We start from the raw sequence: 18,971 nt of genomic DNA, 5'->3' as shown, positions 1-18,971 counted from the left end.
TTTGCAGGTCTTACTCCACACTAGCTCTGGAATATGACAGTATTGATTTTGCTTCCCTACACCCTGACAACATTTTTTCAGTGATCTCTTTTTAAAACTTGTCTTGAATTCTCCTAATTTGAATGTGCCATCTGTTTCCTGCTGAAACCGTGACTGATAAAAAGCATGATCTTCCATTCTTTTAGTCCCATAGAAATGATATCGTATAAAGTAAAAGTTAAATGAAATAGTGGTGTCAAATGGGAAGATAAGTACTTCTCTGATCCCATAATGAAAGAGAAACACAGAGTAATCTTCTGAAAAGCAGATGCACAGAACCTCAAGGATGGAAGTAGGGAGTTTTATTACCATAGGATGATGGGGGTTACAAGTTCTTATTAGAGGCAGGCAAAGCAAACTGGACCTAGGCTCTCTACAGGAAATGTGTGGCTGGTGGCCTCTCTTCTTGACATACTGAAAGAGACAGAGGTGTAACCTCTAGGCCTTACCCTGATTATGGCTGCCCATATAAAGCTGAAAACCATGGCAGGTAAACACTTGAGACAAGCTAACTCTCAATGGCTGCAACTTCCCAAATTATCATCTCATCAAGATCTCTGAGCTACCAATGCGTGACTGGATCTGGATTGAGACCCCGAGGAGAACAGATAGAAACATTTACAAAACTGCTAGGCATTGTAGAGTTGGAGAAAAGAGAGAGAAAGGATAAGAAGAGAATGGAAAAAATGGTGAGTTCCTAACTGATAAGCAATTCAAAACATATGACTAAAGCTCATAGTAAGTGAAGCAGTTGAAAACAAACTGATGGATTCTCTCTAGAAAAAAATGAAAACAGCATAATCAAAAATGACCTTTTCAATGTGCATATTAAAGTGTTGTATTGATATAATATAAAATAAGGCTGTATTAAAAACAGGAAAACACTGCTAACAGACACAGATTCCTAGATTCAAAAGTAGTCCAACAGGGGTTGCAGAAAAAAATAAATGTAGAGGAAATAAATAAGGCCTGAGTGTGTGTGGCGGCGAGGGTGGCGGGGGGCTGGGGGAGATGTAGGGGGAAGAGGGTTAATGGGAAAAAAAGGAGGGACATATGCAATACTTTCAACAATAATGATAATTTAAAAAGAACCACATATCAGCTAAGACACCTCTTGAATTGAAGAGAGAAATGCATCCTTATACTGACAGTGCACAGCAGGTGTTGAGAAGGTTACATAGATGTTCCCCTCTATTTCTTAGAGATAGAGTGATACTAAAATATTGAACCATCTGGGTGACATAGGCACCAATAAGTCAGAGGGACATTAGCCTTAGCACTAAAGCAGGACGCAGGATGCCCCAGTAAAGTCCCTTGGAACTACCGTTTTTGGTTCATAGGGAAGCTGGAGATTTCAGATGATGGGCTGAGTACAAGCATTAGGGTCTTGGCCCAGTAGCTATTTCCCCAAGGGTATAGAACAATTTTAATATTTTTAAACAAGTAGGAGCCTACTGATGTACAGTAATGTCTTCTGCTGCCTACACTATTTGTGCAAACGTGTTCCCTTCTCTCTGTCCATAATATGATTGCTGTTTCTTGCTCCTTATCCTGATTTGCCTGGACAATTGAATGTCCCACTAATTGTAATTCAGATCTCCCATTCTTTTCTTCATGGCTCTGCTCTAGCTAGTGGCCATCTAAATCCCGCCTGTTAGTGTTTCCACTTGCTATTCTTTTGATGATGCTACCATTATTGTAAACAATAGTTACCTCTTGCTTTATTTGTATTTTCTTCCCCTTTGATACTTTGTTGGCTCTTATAGTTATAAGATGGTGTAGACCTTTACTCTTTTAGGGAACTTTCAAAAATAAATAACATTTAAAAAAATATATACTTTTATTGATATCAGAGAGGAAGGAGAGGGAGAGAGATAGAAACATCCATGATAAGAGAGAATCACTGATTGGCTGTCACCTGCATGTCCCCCACTGGGTCAAGCCCACAAGCCCCATGCATGTGCCCTGACCAGGGATACTTATGTAATACTTTAAACAATAAAGAATTTAAATTTAAAATAAATAAATAAAAAACAATGACCTCCTGGTTCATAGGTAGACAGTCAATACTGAGCCATACCAGCTGGGCAAGTAACATTTTTAAGTCTTTATTTTTGACATAGCAGAGATGCGCATTGGGGCTGGGAAATATTGACAACAACACTGAAATTAGCTAAGTTCCTGAACCTACTACACAGTATGAAGAACCCACCTTTAAAAATGCATTTTTTCATTAGCGGTAATTCGGAGAAGAAAGCATCACTTATCTGTCACTGTAAATAATGAATCTGTGGAGTCTAACATATGAGAACAGATCTTAATTGATGACTGCACAGACAGTAGTAAAAGCTCAATAGGTAATATAATCCCATTCTGTCATTTTAGTTTGCAGCTTTGTGTATTTTTCATAACTGTGGGTCATGTTTAGTGATTTCCAACACTTCTAGGAGGATTTGAAGAGTTTGGGGCTCAAGCATAAATTCAAATTATATGCTATTAAGTCAAATAGTAAAACAAACAAACAGAAAAAGATCTACTGATTCCTTCATGCTGAGGATCATTTTATATGCTTTCAATGTGCACCTAGCTTCTATCACACAGAGGTATCTATTCCCTGCTAATTGATATAGCGTAAAAGTCAGAAGTGAAAATGAACCCCTATAACATACATCTCAATGTAATACAAGGTGGTCCACTTGTGGGAGTGGCGTGGAAGAAATAAAATATGTTTTTTGTAAAATTTTAAATTCGTATTCTCTTTCCCAGTGCAGGTCTCTTTACAATTATATGGCTTTCTTTAAAAATATATATCTACTATTAACTCATTTAATCCTGAAATGTATTTAGCTAATGCACATTTTTTACTGAATTTTATATTTATACTAGAGGCCCGGTGCACGAAATTCGTGCACGGAGGGGGGTTGTCCCTCAGCCCAGCCTGTACCCTCTCCAATCTGGGACCCCTCAAGGGATGTCCGACTGCCCTCTCACAATCCAGGACTGCTGGCTCCCAACTGCTTGCCTGCCTGCCTTCCTGATTGCCCCTAACCGCTTCTGCCTGCCAGCCTGATCACCCCTTAACCACTCTGCTGCCAGTCTGTTTGCCCCCAACTTCCCTCCTCTGCCAGCCTGGTCACCCCTAACTGCCCTCTCCTGCAGGGTTGATCACCTCCAACTGCCCTCCCTTGCAGGCCTGGTCCTTCTCAACTGCCCTCTCCTGCTGGCCATCTTGTGGTGGCCATCTTGTGTCCACATGGGGGCAGGATCTTTGACCACATGGGGGCAGCTATATTGTGTGTTGCAGTGATGATCAATCTGCATAGTATTCTTTTATTAGATAGGATAGAGGCCTGATACAGGGATGGGGCCAGTTGGTTTGCCCTGAAGGGTGTCCCTGATCAGGGTGGGGTTCCCTTGGGGCGTGGGGCAGCCTGAGCGAGGGGCCTGTGGTGGTTTTCAGGCCGTTCATGCACCCTGGCAATGCAAGCAGAGGTCCTGGTATCTGGAATTTATTTTCCTTCTACAATTGAAACTTTGTAGCCTGGAGCAGAGCCAAGCCTGGGGCTCCCTCAGAGGCAGGCAGCCATTTGTGTTGGGGTTATAATTGAAACTTTGTTGCCTTAAGCAGGTGGGCCCGACCAGGGTGTGTGGAAAGCTTTGCTTCCCCTGTTGCCGGCAGCAACCCTGGCCTGCTCTCTCAAGCTCCATTCTGCCGCCATTTGTTTGAATTTGTTTACCTTCTATAATTGAAACTTTGTAGCTTGAGTGGAGGCTTAGGCCTGGCCAGGGCAGGCAGAAAGCTTGGCTTCCTCTGTTACCTAGGAAACCTTGCTCTCTGTGGCTGTAGCCATCTTGGTTTGGGTTAATTTGCATACTCGCTCTGATTGGATAGTGGGCGTGGCTTGTGGGCATGGCTTGTGGGTGTGTCGGAGGTATGGTCAATTTGCATATTTGTCTATTATAAAATAGGATTTAGAGAACACCTGCACAGATGTACAGAAGGTCCCCATTTATTCCCTCTGCTGCCTCCCCCAACACAGTTTCTCCCATTATCAACTATTTGTATTAATGTGATGTTATTGGTTACAATTTATAAGCTAATATTGATGCATTACTATTAACAGAAGTCCATAGGTTACTTAGCGTTTCCTTTTTGTGCTATACAGTTCAGTGGTGTTTTAAAATTTGTTTTTTTTTTCAATTACAGTCTACATTCAATACCATTCTCATTAGTTTCAGATGTACAGCATACTGGCCAGAAAACCATGTACTTTACAGCATGGTCCTGATGCTTCAAGTACCCACCTGGCCCCATACATAGCTACTAGGATGTCTTGACTATATTTTCTACCCTGTAATCCACATCTTGTGACTATTCTGTAACCACCAATCTGTACTTCTTAATCCCTTCACTTTTGCTACCCAACAACTGTCAGTTTGTTCTTTGTATCTGTGAGTCTGTTTCTATTTTGTTTGTTTATTTTCTTTTTTAGATTCCACATATAAAACCATTTGTAACTTACAAAGTCATCCCATAATGATTCCTATATATAAATAATGCTAATATTTAATGACTAAAAATTGTATGCATCATTTTTTGAAATTCTGAATGTAATTTTAATATATATATATATAATTTATAATATATATATATATAATTGATTTCAGAGAGGGAGAGAGAGATAGAAACATTAATGATGAGAGAATCATTAATCAGCTGCCTCCCGCACCCTTATCCCCCTGCTAGGGATCTAGCCCACAACCTGCCATGTACAGCATATGCCAAGAATCAAACTATGACCTTCTGGTTCATAAGTCAACTCTTGACCACTGAGCAACACCAGCCAGGCAGAAATTCTGATTGTAATTTTAGAAACAATGGAATAGGGTATTAAAATCATGACTAGTCAAGAAAATCCAAGATGCATGCTTGATTGCTTGATATAAAACTACAAATACATTTCTAATTTTTGTTTCTTAAATGTTTAGGCTAGTTAAGCAAAGATTTCTTTACTTCATCATATGTTATAGTTGTGCCAGTGTTAACTAACATAATGATATTCATAACACATTAGATATTATTTATAAAATAGAATAATATGTGGATATATATGATAATACTAGTAATATGATATTATGTCACCATAACAATTGTGTAAAATTTGTATAATAATAGCTAAACCTATTTGATCTGTGACTTCAAAATAAGAAGGAATATTTTACTCAAAGGAATGAAATTCTAACACTTGCATTTCAGAAACTAGTTGAAAGCCCTTAAAAATATTAATGATCTCAAGTCACATTCTTTTGTGACTTAGATATAAGCTATTTTGAAATAAAGATAAGAGACAAACTAACCAAAAAAATACTTTTATTCTTATTTATTTAAAAATTATATATAATATTGCCTTCTTATAGAAGTAGATTTGAAAAAAAAAAGTTTTAGTTTTCCCTTAGAATTATAACCCAAAAGGAGCTGTAATTATTTTTATTTTATTCACCTCTGTATCACCAGGTACTAGTAGGAACTCAATAAGAATTTGTTGAGTGGCACAGAATAGGTATTCAATAAATATTTGTTTATAAATTATCTTCAATAAAAGCATGATTCTTACAAATACAGAATGTTGACTCAATACACAAGACTTCATTTTAAAAACATTTATGAGAGACAAGGGGTCCTATCCTTGGTATCTACAAAAACAATGCAACAAAAAAACTGAGTGCATGAACAGACAATTCACAAAAGAATTTTAAAAATGATAAACCCTAGCAAGCATTCAATTTTGGTAGGACATAGGTGTTCATAAAAATAATTCAAATACTTTATTTTTTCCTTATAAAATTGAAATTTTAAAATGACCATAATCAGTTCAGGTGTAAGCAAGGAAGACCAAATTGGTAATAATTCTAACAAAATAAACAAAGGATTATTTTTGAACATTTAAGAAAATTTTTACAAAGAACTTGCTCATAGCATCCCTAGTCACAATTATCATCTCTATAAGAGTTTCACCATTTAAAAGAAGCAGGACAACTGATTCCAACTCTAGGGCAGGAAATCTAATGGTACCAGAAAACAAGTAAATTGTTCAAAGACTAGTGGAATTAAGTCAAAAGAATTTAAGAGCCAACTCAAAGATTACCGTTCGCTAAAGATGGGACAATTAGGACAATTAGAATTAAAAAAAAAAAAACTTATCCAAAAATTAAGTCAGTTTTCACTTAATATTGCAGGGAATTTTTAAAGAACTACCTCTATTGAGAAAAATTTTCCTTGGTTGATTTCTAATTTCTCTTTTGTCTGTTAAATTCTAATATAATTAGTAGTTTTAATGAAAATGTCATTTCTCTTCTTATCCCAATGTGTGTGCCTATATTCATTCCCCTTTCTATATACACGTATTATTTAAGACATTTTTACCTTACATTGCTTGAAGTTACATTAACAATGTCGATTCTTTTTAGAATTATATACTTTCCCAAATGGGAAAAGTGAACATTTAAATAATTAATGGCCTACCACTGATTTAACAAAGCACCCATTACTATCTACCTGAATTAAAACCAGCATCTATAGAAGCCTTGCTAAAATGATTCTATTCTCTGTCCTCTATACATCCCAATATCACATATATTGACAAAAATGTTAGAGATAAGAGGATGTAGAACCATTTTAGAGAAATTGACATCCAATTGCTCAGGGCTTCCCAACATGTATAACATTAAATTTGACAGAGAGTTATTCCAGTTATTAATTTACTCAACCCTAGAATTCCACATGAAATCCCTGTCTTTTATGTGACCAACTTACTCTCAAAGCAGGTAAACTAAAGGGAATCCTGAGTTTAATCAAGGAGATTAAACAGCGCATTTCAAATAAAAGAAAAGAAAATGCCAAATTAAGTCCCCCGCCCCTCTCTCTCTCTCATTTTTTTTTCTTTTACTTAAACTATTTTAGAGAATATGGGTGACTAAATGTGTATTTCCCAGAGCTTCTCAAACTCCAGCATGGATAAGAATCACTAGGGGAACTTGTTAAAACACAGATTCCTGGGTCCCTCTCACAAAGATTCTAAGTATGACTGAGTACACAGGGGAGGGGTCCAGAATTTGCATTTCCAACAAGGCCCCTGGTGACACTAATGGCCAGTTGGAACCGCTACGGGTCTTCTTTCCCAGTTTAAGTTGCCTGGGTCCTTAGATAACCTGGCACTAATCTTTGGCTAATCAGTTTTCTTCCTTCTCATGACTCTGCTTTACTTTTAACAACACCTCCCTTTACTTCGGTTTTTATTTTAAAACTAGAAGCCCGGTGCACGAAATTCGTGCACGGCGGGGGGTTGTCACTCAGCCCAGCCTGTTCCCTCTCCAATCTGGGACTCCTGCAGGGATGTCCGACTGCCCACCAGGATCGGGCCTAAACAGGCAGTCGGACATCCCTCTCACAATCCAGGACTGCTGGCTCCCAACTGCTTGCCTGCCTGCCTTCCTGATTGCCCCTAACCACTTCTGCCTGCCAGTCTGATCACCCCCTAACCACTCCGCTGCCAGCCTGGTTGATGCTTAACTGCTCCCCTGCCAGCCTGTTTGCCCCCAACTTCCCTCCTCTGGTCACCCCTAACTGCCCTCCCCTGCAGGGTTGATCACCTCCAATTGCCCTCCCTTGCAAGCCTGGTCCCTCTCAACTGCCCTCCCTTGCAGGCCTGTCCCTCCCAACTGCCCTCTCCTGCTGGCCATCTTGTGGCGGCCATCTTGTGTCCACATGGGGGCAGGATCTTTGACCACATGGGGGCAGCTATATTGTGTGTTGCAGTGATGATCAATCTGTATATTACTCTTTTATTAGATAGGATAGAGGCCTGGTGCACGGGTGGGGGCCAGCTGGTTTGCCCTGAAGGGTGTCACAGATAAGGGTGGGGGTTCTCTTGGGGTGTGGGGCGGCCTGAGCGAGGGGCCTATGGTGGTTTGCAGGCCGGCCACACCCCCTGGCAACCCAAGCAGAGGCCCTGGTATCTGGAATTTATTTTCCTTCTACAATTGAAACTTTGTAGCCTGGGGCAGAGCCAAGCCTGCTGCTCCCTCCGGGGTGGCAGCCATTTCTGTTGGAGTTAATTCACCTTCTACAATTGAAACTTTGTAGCCTTAAGCAGGTGAGCCCCGCCAGGGTGTGTGGAAAGCTTTGCTTCCCCTGTTGCCGGCGGCAACCCTGGCCTGCTCTCTCAAGCTCCATTCTGCCGCCATTTGTTTGAATTTGTTTACCTTCTATAATTGAAACTTTGTAGCTTGAGTGGAGGCTTAGGCCTGCAATGGCTATGGAAAGCTTGGCTTCCTCTGTTACCTGGGAAACCTTGCTCTCTGTGGCTGTAGCCATCTTGGATTGGGGTTAATTTGCATACTCGCCCTGATTGGCTGGTGGGCGTGACTTGGCTGGTGGGTGTGGCTTATGTAGCGGAGTGATGGTTAATTTGCATATTACCATTTTATTAGAGAGGATGTCCTGGAAGCTACCTTTCACATGCTATACCTTTACCCAAGAAATGGCCTTATATAGTTCTGCTTATCATTTCACTGAAGGAAACACTCCCATATAGAGGCAAGTTTAAATGGGTCTTGGTCATTGCCCCAAGATTGCTGAAATTATAAACAGCTTCATTTCAGCATCACAAGAAAAACTTTTTGCCCTGGGTAATAATGTTTATGTGCTGCTGTTTAACAAACTTTTTTTTCCTCCTGGTGTTGCCTTTGAACTTGAAAAGCTTTGTTCCTTTTAATAAACATTTTTAGAAAGAGATGATACATTAACCATTCTCAGATCATAGTAAATCCTATGGGATCATGTTTCACAGATTTAAGATTCTCAAGTTCCTAAGTTGGTTATCAGCTTATCAGTAAATATCTGATCCTTGCAGTGTTTTAGCATTGATAGAAGAAAATAGGAGACACTCATATTTTACAAATAATTTCTATGATAAAACATTTCTAAAAACATGGAACCAGTGTTCTCAGAACATCTGGCAGCAGAATTCCATTTAGGAAGAAAGAGGTGTTTTGCTGGAAACTATCTTGATCAGTCACTGGAGAGTGAAGATAAGGTGCTGAGGGAGTCCAAACAAGAACAAAATGTTTAAATAAACATCTTTGTTGCCCACTCTGTTCCAAGAACTGTTCTAAGTACTTATGCATATTAAATTATCCAGTCATCATAACTATTCTTATAAAGCACGAATTCTTTTCTCCTCTATTTTCTAGATGATGAAATGGAGATATAGAGTTTAGGTGACTTATCCAAAGTCACAACTATAAGTGATAGTGCTGGGATTTGAACCAAAGAAGCCTCAATCCACAGTCCATTCCTCAACCAGCATGTAATGCAGTCTTTATCTGACAAAGAACAATTTCTTAGGTGTTTGTTGTTTTTTTGTTTGCTTGTTGTTTGTTCTAGGAAAAAGAAAGGGGGAAATAGAAAAATATATAAAGCAGGAAGACAAAGTAAGCAGAGCGATGATGGCAGAAAGCTGGAGGATAATGAGGCATGGGCTCTGCTTTTGTTGGCAGTTGGGGTCCTGAAAGGGTTTTTAGGAAGAGTGTTTACCATGAAATTCCTTTGCTGATCACTGCATATTGTGCTCTCTTCTCATGACCTTCAAATCCACAGTAAATCTAAACTCACAAAGTCTTGTAGAAAATAGCAAGAGAGCAGACTTTCACATCTGGGTTAATGCACAGAACAGAGATTTCACAGGGCACAATCCCTTATACTTCTCTCCCTCCCCCCCTCTACCCCTCCACCCCATCCCTCCCACCACACACATATACACACAAAGCAAGAGCCCAGAAATAGAAGTGATCAACAGATTATAATCCCAGGTAGTCTCAGAAATCTTAGATTTGGACTTCCAGGCTGGAATTGTGGTTCAAATAATCTTTTCCAAGTCTCAAGTGGAAGGCAGTTCCCAACGGACCTTAGCATTTTATTGTAAGTTAAATTGATCGTGTTTTCTCAGCTGTAGATTGAGAAAGGGGGGATTATATTATCCAATCTCAACAATGGAGCAGAGCACTATGTCCAGCTCAAGAAATACTATGGTGCTTACTTCAGTTATAGTAGAAAATTACATGAATACTTTTAAAGTTAAGAGTATTAAACACATGCCCTAACCGGTTTGGCTCAGTGGATAGAGTGTTGGCCTGCAGACTCAAGGGTCCCATGTTCGATTCCGGTCAAGGGCACAGGCACATACCCGGTGGGGAGTGTGCAGGAGGCAGCTGATCTACGTTTCTCTCTCATTGATGTTTCTAACTCTCTATCCCTCTCCCTTCCTCTCTGTAAAAAAATCAGTAAAATATATTAAAATAATAATAATAAATTATTTTTAAAAAGAGTATTAAACACAAATACGTTTAAATGTTTTTAAATCTATGGGAAAGTCAGTTTACTTTGGATAGACAATTCCTGTTCCAGTTTACTTGGATTATTGTAAAAATATACTTCCATGGGCATAAGTAAATCTTTTCTCTTCCTATCTAAAGCCAAGATTTTTTTTCTCATAACATGGCACCACAGCCCAAACCAGGACAGGCTGGTTGAATGAGAGCCATCCCCAAGCTGATGACCTGGTTTGCTGTGCGCACTGGCTGTTATTGCACATCTGAGGCCACCTGGGTCCCGGAGGGTTCCCAGACAGAGCTTTAGCAGGTGGGCTTCCTGGTAGAGTCAATGAGAACACTAATAAGCTTGTCTCAGCTGGATAATACTCTTTGCATATCTTTGCATTTCCTTGTTGTTCCAAGAAACTGCCTCGAGGAGGAAATTCACTCAGCTCACCAATTATAGTGCTCCCCAATTGGTTTATGGATGTTTCAGCAGATTTATTTTGTTGGACATAGAACTAGCTTTCTTGGTTACTTCTCTTTAGTTCTCACAATTTAAAAAAAAAAAAAGTAAGAAACTCTAATTATTTTACAAAGAAAGCATTTTTGTTCATTCATTCATTAAATAATTAATACATATATTTTGAAGATTCAGTATGAGCTAACCCTATGCTAGGTACTCTGGGATGAAAAAGGTAGTAATAGTATTTATTGTCTGATATGTGCCAGCCACTGTGCTAAGGGTTTTAAATTCATCATCATGTATAACCCTCCCCATAACCACATCAGATATATCCTTGAACTACAAATGAGGAAACAGAGGCTCAGAAAGGGTAAGAATCTTGCTCCAAACAGTTTCTAGGTTAAAAAGACTCGGTATCATCTCTGGTTTATGTGATTCTAGGATTCATTCTCTTAATATTTCTGGTAATAAATGGTTCTGGCTCTCAAGAAGTTTACAGTTAAGCTATATTGAACTTAATTTAAGAAAAACCTGTATGCATTTAGATAATTTCCACATTTTTTCACTCTCCACTGGGGACATTGAAAATTGCTCCAAATCGTTCAGGCAGGGATGGAACTGTCACGTGATTCCAGGTGGAGTGAACATGAACTAATAAGCAAAGATTCAGAAGCAAGCAAGTGCAGGGCAGATTTGAGAGCATACAGTCCACTATAGGAAAAGCATGGCAAGTTGAGTGTGATGCTTGCAAATGTAGGTTGAGGCCAAATCAAGAAGAGTCTTGGATTTTTCAATCACAATAAAAATATCATTGTGAAGTGGTGGTAACTGGACATGAACTCTAAGGACAACTCAGACTTTAACCCAGTTTCTTACACTAGTGTATACGCTATTAACAAAGACTACCAGGTTTGGTGAGTTTCTTCTACTTTGTGTTTTCTTCTTTCCTCTCTCCAGTTAACATAGACTGGATTTCACTAAATTGCAGACAAACCCACAGAATTCTAGGTCAAGAGGCGTAACAAGCTACAACTACACTCTTGTACTCCCCTCAGGTCCAAAGACTAGGCTACCTTACTGATGGTTGAGACAGTGTCCAATTTTCCTTCAGAATTACCTGGAAAACAATTCCTTCTGATACATTAAAAAATAAAAAGACAGCTATATCAGAGAGTCCTCTGGTATGCAAAAATGTGTGTGTGTGTGTGTGTGTGTGTGTGTGTGTGTGTGTGTGTGTGAGAGAGAAAGAGAGAGAGAGAGAGAGAGAGAGAGAGAGAGAGCATGTGGATATGGTTTCCCCCTTCACCTGTCTTATGTAAGTATGCTATGTGTGTATGTCCATAATAATATGGTAACCAGTATTTTTATCTTATAGTGAAGGCTTGAGTTAATCCTTTTGTTCAGGGAAACAAGTACATGGTGAGGGAAGAGGTACAAAAATTAGAATTTTAAAACTAAACATTTTATTACGAGTTTTTAAATAACTCATTGAAGTTTTGAGTGTTTATTCTTCAAATATATTCTGTGTTCTAGTCTGAAAATGCTATGACTTGGATAGAACTTTGTAATGTGTACCTATACATTACAAAGCTCTGTTTATAAAATGTCTTTCTTTTTTTTTTTAATCATCACCGGAGGATATGTTAACTGATTTTAGAGAGAAGGAGGAAGAGAGAGAAAGACATGGGTCAGTTGCCTTCCACAAACGCCCCAACCTGAGGATTCAACCTGCAACCTAGCTTATGTGCCTGACCTAGAATCAAACCTGTGAACTTTTGTGGAAGGGACAACACTCCAACCAACTGAGCTACCCGGCTGGGGCTGTTTATAGAATTTCTCAATACTTTAAATCTCTCCAGGGGAATATGTATTGGAACGTGGTTTTTACCCTTGCAAATCTATTCATTAGAGAGTTTAAGACTTTGACTTCTAAAATCAATGTCTTTCTGCTTTGCTGAGTACTTCCAGTTAACACAGAGCGATCCATTTTCTTCAGAAGGCCAAGGTAGGGATGAGCAATTGGGGGTCTCCTGTTTGACCCTGTGTGCAAAATGGACACAGAGCAGAATTAAATCTGTAGTTCCTCTGTATGACCTGTCCTTAGCCCTTCTTTAGGGAAAGACACGGCTTCTATCTAGGTAACTATCAATTTCATTTTGCCCCATGAAAGAGAAGTTAGTGGTAGGCAACATGGTGCTGTTTTTGCTATGGCGAGAGTAATGCATTGCCTTCTAAAGCCCTGTATATGCATAACATGGAAGGCTGGGTGACAATAGGACAAGCCACCTCAGGGTGGGGAGTTAAATTGACGTCAGTTCCCTTGTTTTGTTTTAATGTCCTGCTCAAATGTCTCTGAATTCTCACAAGAGACTTTGCTTTGACCAACATCCTTCAGCCTTCAGGATGTCCTGGCGGTGTTTGTGAGGTAGCTGCTGGCTGACATAACTGTGGTTGCTTTTCTAAGAACCTCATTGTATGCCTCAGAGGTTTCTAGAGTGACTCTACCAAAAACTGCTGCCAGTGGCACCCACGTTCATCTCTATTCCATGTACTAAGTCTTCCCACTGCTTTTCATGCATGATACCTCCTCTCACAGTGTGCACAAATGTGTTTAAGTACAAGTCATCTAAGATACTACCATTTCTTATTGTAAATATTCACCTCCTTTTTCTTATACAAAGTAACACAGGCTCAATTATAGAAAACTTGAAAATTTACAAATATGAGAGAAGGAAAAATAGCTTCTCTGAGATCATCAATGAAACATGAGTACTTCTCATAATCTGTACTAGAAACAGAGTTTTTTAAATATCATTTTCTTTTTTTATAAATTTAATTTGATTTAAAATGTTTCCATTATCATTCATCTTCACTATGCCCCCTTTCCCTCCACCCCTCTTCCCCACCCCCCACAATCACCACACTGTTGTCCATGTCCATGAATTCTCTCTTTTCTTCTTCTTTTTGTTAAATATAATTTTAATAAAAATGTATACTGATTAGAGTATACTGGCTTATTTTAAAATAATTACACAATATATTCTTTTTAATAGTAAAAAAATTATCCTGGTGTTACATTGACTTTCTGATTAAAGCTCCCATTAGTCCATTAGCATTCTCGTATTTTCCTGTTTAGTTCTCCAAGCATTACCAATGCTCTCTGTTGTGAAACAATAAAAAAGCCACATTAAATGGATGGACATTTGAAAAAAATTGTTGGTTTGAAATTTATAAAAATCAACTTACCAATTGTAGTTTTGTTTTTTATTATTGGACAAAAAAAATACACTGTCTTCAAAAGTATTCTGATTCACAACTGTGTATAGAGAAGGGGAGTATTATGGTTACCATTTAAGTCCTCAGTGGGAAAAGATGGTCAAGGTTCTGGGTGGGAGATAATTAGCACGCACCTAAAATGATCTATGGATTAGTAATAGGGAGATGAAAAGCCATATGAGAAATTAAAGGATAAAAAAGCCATAGAGATTTAGAAAATTTTATAAATACAATCATAAAAGGAGATACGAAGAGGAGGAAGATAAGGAACTAATACCTTGATTTGCTACTTGGTCCAGGCACTGTGCTAGGCACCTTCCAAAAATAACCTTATTTAATCTTTACAGTCATCCTATAAAGCAGAGAGATATGTTGAAACACATCAGTCAGTAGTGCCAGAAAGCTATTAGGTAGATTTTCAAAGCAAATCAAATCAGCAAAGTATTTTTTTAGAGATTTTTATGGACCAGTCAGAATTGATTATAGCTAAAATTTTATAATATTTGCTTGAATTTCTTTAAAAATTTGAAGTAAAATATTATCAAGAGTCCCTTTACCATCAGCCACTTTCCTATCTTCCTGCTACTGCCATCATGAATATCATCTATCTTTCCACTTTTTTAAAATATATTACAGTTATAATATATTTTATTGATTTTTTACAGAGAGGAAGGGAGAGGGATAGAGAGCTAGAAACATCGATGAGAGAGAAGCAACGATCAGCTGCCTCCTGCACACCTCCCACTGGGGATGTGCCCGCAACCAAGGTACATGCCCTTGACCGGAATCGAACCTGGGACCCTTGAGTCCGCAGGCCGACGCTCTATCCACTGAGCCAAACCGGTTTTGGCTATATTACATATTTTTGAAAAAATTTTAGTCATATATTTTTGTGCTGAAAAGGGATAACCATTTTAAAGAAGACATCATGAGGAATTCTGGTATTGAAAGCAACCAGTTAGAGAAAAATGTGGACAAGACATTCTGCCGGAAATTCATGTCAATGAAATTGCTAGATCCTTAAGTTGAATTCATCTTTGTAAATTTCTACAAGGCACATCAAGAGACTTTAATGTTTTAAAAAGTACACAGCACCATTTCAATTCTCTTGGAGTTTTAATTTATAACCAATAAATACATCTATAATCTATAATAATAAAAGCATAATATGCTAATTAGAGCGGACAACCTTCCAGACGAAGCCGGGGCTGCGAGGGAAGCCCAAGTCCCGGGTGCCGGTGGCCAGAGGGAAGCCGGTGCCGCAGCGGGGGAAGGAAGGCCTACTCTTGCACTAATTTCATGCATCGAGCCTCTAATTAGAAATAAAATTTTAAAAATTAGATTTCAAAATTATTCAAATTGACAATGTGTTATGAGAGGAGAAATGCTTACAAAAGCACCTAACCTGGTCTCTCTTATTTCAGTATCTAAGATAACATATGGATATTATATTTTTTAAATTGTTAAGCAATTTCAAACATGATGATATGAAAGTAATTTTTATCTATTTTGATAAAAACTTGTTTAGTCTAGGCACACACACTATAAAATATAGCCTTTACATTTGTTTGCCAGCAAAAGTGCTTTTTCTTACATACTTATTTAATGTAAATTAATAAATAGAAGAGACAATATATGTTTTGAATATGTTGGACATTGTATTAAATTAATTTTGTGTAATTAAATACTATACTGAGTTGAAATAAGATATTTGGCTTCTAAGCTATATCAGCCATACCAACAGTTTAAGTTAATGAGAAATTTTTAATCGTTCACTAGATTTTTATGTTATTATGAAATAGTTTAGCAAGTTAAAAAACAAAAACAAGCAAACAAAGAAAACCCAGCAGGTGAGAAACACTGGATTGGAGTTCCTCCAAGGCCTTTGTGTTCTGAAATGCCATGACTGGGAGATTCTCATCTTTCCTCCGCCCACTAATGGAAGGCCTTGACGGAAAGAAATGGAAAAGGAAGATATATAATAGCTTTGGTGGATCGATTCACCCATGAGGTATAAATCAAAGGCAACAGTCTGCATTGTTTTTAAGAAAAGCTCTGTACCCCCAACCCCAGATGAACTTCCTTGTACAAAACACGACAACACAACAGAATGCTAAGCTCCGTCGTTAACCAGTTCTCAGAACTATCTGGGCTAACAAAACTTTAAATTTCCCAGATGGCAACATTTCTAATATTATAATGTATTTTTAGGTGTATTTTCTGCAGTGTTGGTTAGTTCAATACAATACAGTTTAGCATCTGGTAAACCTAAAATGGCATAAAATGAGTGATGAACGGAGCATGCCTTTTGGACTTTCTCAGGATTGAACTTTCTGTTGTGTTTTGGGAAAGGTAGTAAGGCCACTAGATGAGTAATTAGTGGGCTTTGGTGTGAGAATTACAGAGAAATATATTAAAGGGTTGAATTCAGCATGATCGCAAATTAGCTAATCTAGTCTTTTGGCACAAAATTAGCAGCCTGCTTTGTACACATTTGGAAGGTTTTTAAAAACAAATCAATATAGCCATACACACAGGACTATGTTAAATAGGGCTGCCCATACGCTCGCACTGCTCCTCCACAGTGGGGCCATTGTGGAGAGCTGCCACGTGCCAACTCCTTCCAGCTGCTGGAGGAACCCACGAGAGGAGCGAGTGCAGACACAGACACCCAGAGTGAGATAATTACCTTGATTAAGATTCTCAGAATTAAACGGAGTTTAATCAAGGACCCCGTGAAATTGTGAAGGTGCCAGTTTTCTGGGCTTGCCCTCCTTTTCTGCAGATGGTGAGATGCCAAACAAAATCAAAGGAGTCTTAATTACCAGCATGAGAGTCAAAGTCAAAAGGGAATGAGAGTGTGTGCTTTGTGATGGAGACGGCCCGGCATCACTCAGCAGCAAACTGGGCTCTCCCCGGCGAGGCGAGAGCCACATGCATCAAAGCTGAACACTGTCAACATTCCTGACAAGTCGAAGGACTGAATTAATAGCTATGCCAATGTATCAGAGGTAGTGGCTCACACTAAACCCTCCCGTGATTTAGTGATAGATGTGAACCTTTTAAGCAAAATTTGGATCAATATTAGAAAAACACCCATCCCACTCCAGGTGTTACTAAGAAAGCATGACCCAACTTGAATCTAAACTTAACCATTATTTTAAAATTCCCATTTAAATGGAAAGCCTGAAAATCAGTGATGTAGAAAGGTCAATAATTTCTTTCAATTTTCCTGCTTTCTCTTAATTTGAATTTGGATCCCAAATAAAAGTGATTTTAGCCCTGGCCAGTGTATCTCAATGGTTAGAGGGTAGACCTGTGCACCAAAGAGTGTCGGGTTCAATTCCCAATTCCCAGTCAGGGGCATGTGCCTGGGTTGCAGGTTGATCTCCAGCCTGGTAAGGGCACATATGGAAGGCAACCAACCAATATGTCTCTCTCACATCAATGTTTCTCTCTCTCTCTCTCTCTCTCTCTCTCTCTCTCTCTCTCTCTCTCTCTCTTCCTTCCCTCCCTCCCTCTTGCTCTTGCTCTCGCTCTCGCTCTCGCTCTCCTTCTCTCTTACTAGTAAAGTCACTCTTTTTCATGTAGGTTGCTCCAAAGCCTTTTTCTATAGTTGATCTTTTGATGTGCAGGACCTTATGTTTATTTCTATTAGTTAGCTGGGTTTTCATAAAGCCTGGCTTATTATTATGAATAACATCAATGAATCATCATCATTTTGTGCTGATTAATTTGGTACAACCATCATCGGGATAGAATATTATAAAAACTATGTATTCCCTCCAAAAGTCAATACTAGTGATAATATGTTTTCTCACATAATGTCAAATATTTTATAATATTTTGTGAATTAAACATGTCCTTCATATTTTCTTATTATCTACTATTATTAGAAGCCCAGGGATGCAAACAGTTCATGGATAACCAAACTCCCTACAGGTTATCCTCTTGTACTCTACAATTCTATTTCTAGAACCTTGGATATTTTTTTATTTAGTAGTTCCTTTTAACTACTCTTCATATATCTCCTATTATTTGGCATCTCAAGTTTTACATTCTTTTCTTTTTCCATCTTCTATACCATCACCCTCAGTATTTCAACATCTAGTGAGTGACAGAATCTTCTACTTTGGGCTTCTTATTCTTATGATTTTGTTCCATTCATGCATCTGGGATGATCTCCGTGGCTCTCATATTTCACCTCTGTGGACTAAAAGCTAATTATCTGACCATATGGCTATAATCGCTTTCCCCCTGCAAGAGCCATCTCTATACAGCATTTTTGCAATGCTTGCTCTTCTCGCTTTGTTTTCCTTCCCCCTCTACTTCCTGTGAAGTTTGCTATCTTATTTCCACAATTCTACCTAAAATGTTCTCTTACAACCTTTCTTTGTCTAATAGATAATGCGACTTTACTCCAATGATACAAATCCAGGTTACAAGCCCAATTACCTTTTAGGCAACAAATCTGTATACTTTCATTATACACTCAAAATTTCTTATCTGCATATTAAATTCAGAACAATTTATGCAATACACCAATACCCAATATATGAGAAGTAGTGTGACAAAAGACTTCTCACTAATGTTTACAGCAGTTTAATTTGTAATAGCCAAAAAACTGGTAGCAATCCAAATGGCCAAGAGGTGAAGAGACAACAGATGAATGGATAAACATACTGGTATGGGTGCCACAAACCTGGCCAGGACCAGGGCCCACAATGCAGTAACAATAGATGCACACATCAATACAGTGAGCCTCAGAGCATCAAAGAAGGGAGAGTGGACACCCCTGTGTGACCAAGGGACCATTGAC

The sequence above is a fragment of the Eptesicus fuscus genome, chromosome 15 (assembly GCF_027574615.1).
Source record: "Eptesicus fuscus isolate TK198812 chromosome 15, DD_ASM_mEF_20220401, whole genome shotgun sequence".
NCBI lineage: Eukaryota > Metazoa > Chordata > Mammalia > Chiroptera > Vespertilionidae > Eptesicus > Eptesicus fuscus.
Note: the sequence above shows the minus strand (reverse complement) of the source record.